Here is a 5,331-nt window from a genome sequence, read left to right on the forward strand (position 1 = left end):
GTTATTTTTCAACCCAGCATTTTTTTGTGTGTACATTGAGCTACAGAAATACAGAACAAACAAAGTCTCCCTTTAAATGAATGCTTTTAATGAGTATTTACTCTGTATATGAACGATTGAACTTCATTAAAAATCTGGTATTAGCTCAGATTTAGTCTATATGAATTGGACATCATTATTTGTAACTTTATTGATTCAAAACAATTCAGTGGTACACATGGACCCGTTGGTTCACTTATCTGAGTAATAATGAGATAATCAATGAAACATTAATGAGATATACACAGTGGCTGCTAAAAACCAGTGAAAGGTCGACAACAAAAATATAAATGGTCTCTTCAATAGTGTGTAAAATATCCACAAATTAAAGCTGACAGTGTGCACTTTATCCTCATAATGATCATGTCATTTCATATTAAAGGTAATATGAGTATGCAGCCGAAACATGAAACACAGTGATGCTGCCCAAATTTAATGCAAATTTAACACAGGACGTGCTGTCTTTGTACAATTTAATGCATTACACTGCATTGTGATATAGATGAATCATAATGCCTTTACAGATGCAAATCCCTCTCAGAAGACAAAAAAATTAGGCTATGTAATTATATACCATATAATATAGTGTTATATGTAAATTCTGTGTGTTATTGGTGATGTAAAATGCAAATTAAGTCCTTGGTCTCGGCCTGTTGGCCACAACTGTTGCCAGTAGCTGTTTTTAGGGTGGGTGTTCCTTAAATTCCTGGTCAAATGAAAGCAGGATCTGAAGCTTAAATCATTGGTTTGAATTTGGGGTTCTGACATGAATTAAAGTATTTTTAAAGCACCGGGTCCTGGGGCCTTTTCTGAGTCTAAACTCATCATTAGTGTGTCGGCCCAGAAAACATTCAAAACCAAGGCTGTGAACTTCCATCAGCTGCGGAAACACTTTTATGTTTGATCCTGAGCAGGGCGTAATGGATCAGTTTCACATGGATCAGTGCTTTATGTCATTGGTTTTATATTAGTAAATATGATTTGAATGTAGATATTCATGATCCATAAATACATAATAGTATAAAAAAATATATGTTATATATAATATATATTACTATGGAGTGTCTTATTGCACCCGGTCAAGAATGGTCACACTGCAGTTATTCAGCTATTTACTCACATCCCTACAACACATCATTATGGATCCCACTGCGTGCTGTGATTGGCTGATACTCATCATGTTGACACATCAAGGTTGGAGGCGGTTAGCCTGGTAAGACCTTCCTGATGACGTGTTGCTTAACATGCTGCTGCCCCGCCTCTTATCCAAGAATTAAAATCCAATCAAGGCAAATCAGGGACTGCATTGTGGTTGATGATGTCAAATGCAAGCCGCAGCTTGCAGAACAGTAATGGCAGCTCCCAAAGTATCAAGAGTTAACTCAAACATGAATAATCAATAAATGAGGTGATTGAAAAAAAAGTCTATAATAACAGTTAAACAAGAACAAGAGTATAGAATTTCTGTGAGGAAAATACGTTTTTGTCATTCTTCCAAATGAATTTGGCAAAAGCTTGATTTATTATCTGGCTCCATAAGTGATGAAGGCAACGTTTCCCAGGATTTTGTTATGCTGATTGGCTGGAGGAGTTTGTCTCTCAAGGCGAGTACTGAAAGTGTTCGGGGCGGCACCGACACTGATTCAGAGAGCTAAACAGAATGTTGAGCTACCGTCGTCAGGATGGTCTTACCAGGCTGGAAAGCAACGAGGGTTAGGGCAAACAGGTCATGGTTAGGGACTAGGGATGGGCATCAATTTTTGATTATCGATGATTGATTAAGGATTTTGATCGAACACAAATAATTTTGCTCGATAGTCACAGTGTTTCTCCTATAATGCTACAGGCCCGGTTGTTCCTAATACGATTCAACCCCAAGCCCACACCCGTTTGATGATCTATAATGGTTGGCTTTCTCTTGGTGCTTTTCTCTTACTAACTTTGTTTTGTTTAAAGGTCCATTGTATGGGATTTATTGGCATCTAGCAGCGAGGTTGCAACATCATAACTAACTGAAACTTGTCCTGTGTGCCAAGAGTGTAGGAAAACTATGGTGGCCGACGGGAAAACGTAAAATGCATTTGCAAAAATGCTATCTAGAGTCACTGTTTGGTTTGTCTGTTCTGGGTTACTGTGGAAAAAAACATGGAGAACTCCTTGGAAGAGGACCCGCTCTGTATATATGAATGGCTTATTTTTAAGAACCAGACACAGGAAACTGACTTCAAAGAACTAGCAGCAAGAGATGTCAATTGCTGATTTCACTCCCTCTTGACTTTAGTCATTTGTTTACTTTCCTCATTTATGTTTTTTTTCTTGTGCACTGAGCAGAACTGCCAATCAGGGTAATTTTATTAAGCCATGGGCTCTGCCATTGCTGACGCTGGATTCAACATGCTGAATTGGCCAAAAAAAAAAAAGCCAACAAGCAGTGGTGCGGGACATACCGCACAAACAGACGCTCACCGACAGCCCAACACGTCTGATGGCTCACCATCAGGTTAGTGTGTCAGGGCCTTAAGGTCACGAAAACACAATGATTCTTAGTTGTAGGTGTTTATAAACTAATGAAAACATGAATATTATATTCAATTTCACCAATATCTTACACACTGGACCTTAAAGATCTACTTTTACACAGCACTAGATTTTAATCTTCTCCCTTTTTTTCTGGCCAACAGCTTCTCCGTAATGTCTGAAATTGTAAAATGATCGTGATGGTGTTGATTATGACAGTGATGAGGGACTTAATTGTACTTCAAACCATCTTCTCTGCCATTCAATAAGATATAAGACCCACAAAACAAAACAGAAAAAACCCATCAAGAGATGATGGCCAATGGCAGTTTTAAAGTGAGAAGCTGTTGCATTTATCAGTCAGAGCTGCCACTACTGAATGTTCTCCTTTGATGTGCTGTGTTTTGCTAGACAATCAATCCCTCCCTTCTCTCTTCAGTTGTCATGAAAAAGTCCAACATCTATGTTTTTGTGTGGGTGCGTTTACTACGTTTTTCTGTTCCCGTGCATGTTCTCAGATGTGATTCTGTGTTCTTGTTAGTAGCTCAAGCGGGCTGTTAAAATGACTGCTGTGCCCCTGTTTCCAGAATAGAGAAATCCAGTGAAAGTGACAGGTCACACAAAGACGACGTCGTGCCTCGGTATTAATAGCTAGTCTGTCTTTTATGGGGCGAAGAGAGAAGACAAGGAAGGCCCCCTATTCAAATAGTAATTGCTCACAGTTAATCATTGGTGCCTGCGTGTCATGAGACTGGGCAAATTTTGCTTTGGGGGGAAATTAGAGTGTGATTGTACAACAGCGGTCGCCACAAAAGTCAGGCGTCAAATTAAAGATAAAAGAAAGTAGTATGGGGATTTTATTGCACTGGATTCATTAGATTTCATAGTTTGACACAGAAACCAATACACCTGGGAAGGCCATTTCAAGAGCTTTGGTTAAAGGGGAATACTGCTTAATTTCTGAATTCCCACATCGTTGGCGGCTTCCATTTGTTCCCCCTCATTCTTTAATTGATATCAGAACATTATCTGATATAAGTGGAAATGTTTCATAGCTGCAGATGTTAAGTTTCCTTCTGGGGAAAATTGTAAAGCCATTGTAAAGTGGAGGTCGCCCACAAGCCAGGTGTCACGGAGAAGACAAGAGAGAAAAGAGGCTGGAGTACTCTGTGAGGAATGTAATGTATTCAATTACACTGTTTAACATGGAAAATGAGAGAACAGCAGAGGGATGAGATTGTAAGAGTTGAAGGTAATTCACATTATTTTCAAGCATGAGTCCATTTTCCCATCTTTGTCCATCATGCCTAACGAGCCAGTGAATATTGCAGAAATCAAGCCTGAGAGCTCCCACGGCATATCTCTTGTTATACAGTGTCATCTTAAGAGCGCATATCTTGAATATCTTTAACACAGAGAGAACAGAAGAAAGACCTGTGGCGCAAGTGCCCCATCGATGCAGTTTTTTAGACTTTAGAGAAGAAGTTTGTCATATCATAGGCAAGCTATACATCAGAAATCAGAGGTTTTGTTTGTAGACATGGACCAGTACAGATGGATGGATGTAGAGGACACTCTGGCAAAGGTCCATGATGAGGAGCCGGTGGCCTGAAAAAGGCCAAAAGGTAGAATCAGCATGGAGCCAGCCAAACATCCGCTTGTCTTTTGGTAACAGAGGTTGCTTCCCACAAGTCTAAAAGCCTTACATACACCAATAAGAGGTGCATGCAATTTGGGACAACATCAGGCTACCACCTGAGTCACTTTACCTAATATCAGACATCGTCAAATGGCAGTGGTGGGATTTGAACCCACACCTCCTGAGAGACGGGAGCCTTAATCCAGCACCTAATACCACTTGGCCACACTACCTGCAAGGAGGCCTCTCCCTTGTGTCTGCAGCTTTTTTTTTCTTTTTCTTTTTTTCCGCTAAGCCATACTCACGTGCGACACATGCCCTACATTGGATATTTCACGTCCCTTGCAGATCTAAGCATGCTTTCGAAGAGATGGCACGGAATGATTTCTCTTCTGCCTGGCTCGTTGGTCTAGGGGTATGATTCTCGCTTTGGGTGCGAGAGGTCCCGGGTTCAAATCCCGGACGAGCCCGGAAGTGACTGTTTAGTTTCTGTTTAGTCTGAGGAACTACACAGGAGAGGAACATTGGTTGCCAGAGCCCAAATCCCGGCCCAAGACTTGAGCCCCGCTCCCACCAAACACCTTCGGTATGGTACCTTTGGAACCACAGGTAACCCTTCAGACATGGTACCCATGAGGTAGACCCTAGCGTTCCCACCGCAACCAGTGCTCTTCATGTGGGCCTGGTCACTGTATTTCCTTATTACCGATGACACAGAAGGAAGTCTGCACCTTCTTGATTGTCTGTTGCCTGGGGTGTGGGTATTGTGAAAACAGTGATGTAGTAATTCCTCTCAATCATCACTTACGACCCACTAGCAATGTGTGGCTGAGTACCTGCAGAGACCCTGAGCCTGTATTTTCTTTCATCAGGATTTTTCTGGGCATGTAGCCCCTAACCAATGACAGGGTGCAGGTGAGGCCAGTCCTGTATAAAAGGCAGCAATCAGGTAGTAGGCACATACCTAAGAAGAAGCTATAAAAATCACGGACACAATGCCAAAAAAATGCAAATATAGCGAGGTTTAACGCCAAGCTGACAAAGCTCATACCAAAATCAGCAGTGAAGGGAAGAGATGAAGAGCAATGCAGAGTTGGCTTGTTTTCTGTTGGACAGGAATCAGCTTTTCCATTACA

General features: G+C 41.2%; 2 non-coding genes across 2 annotated transcripts; one reads left to right on the top strand and one right to left on the bottom strand.

Annotated features, from left to right (window-relative positions):
- Nucleotides 1-4,346: 4,346 nt before the first annotated feature.
- On the bottom strand, nucleotides 4,347-4,428 carry trnal-aag (transfer RNA leucine (anticodon AAG)). The gene has a single exon. It is a non-coding gene; the product is annotated as a tRNA-Leu (tRNA).
- A 165-nt stretch (nucleotides 4,429-4,593) lies between these two features.
- Nucleotides 4,594-4,665, top strand: trnap-ugg (transfer RNA proline (anticodon UGG)). Its single transcript has one exon. It is a non-coding gene; the product is annotated as a tRNA-Pro (tRNA).
- Nucleotides 4,666-5,331: the final 666 nt, after the last annotated feature.

The sequence above is a fragment of the Epinephelus moara genome, chromosome 4, assembly GCF_006386435.1.
Source record: "Epinephelus moara isolate mb chromosome 4, YSFRI_EMoa_1.0, whole genome shotgun sequence".
Classification (NCBI taxonomy): domain Eukaryota; kingdom Metazoa; phylum Chordata; class Actinopteri; order Perciformes; family Serranidae; genus Epinephelus; species Epinephelus moara.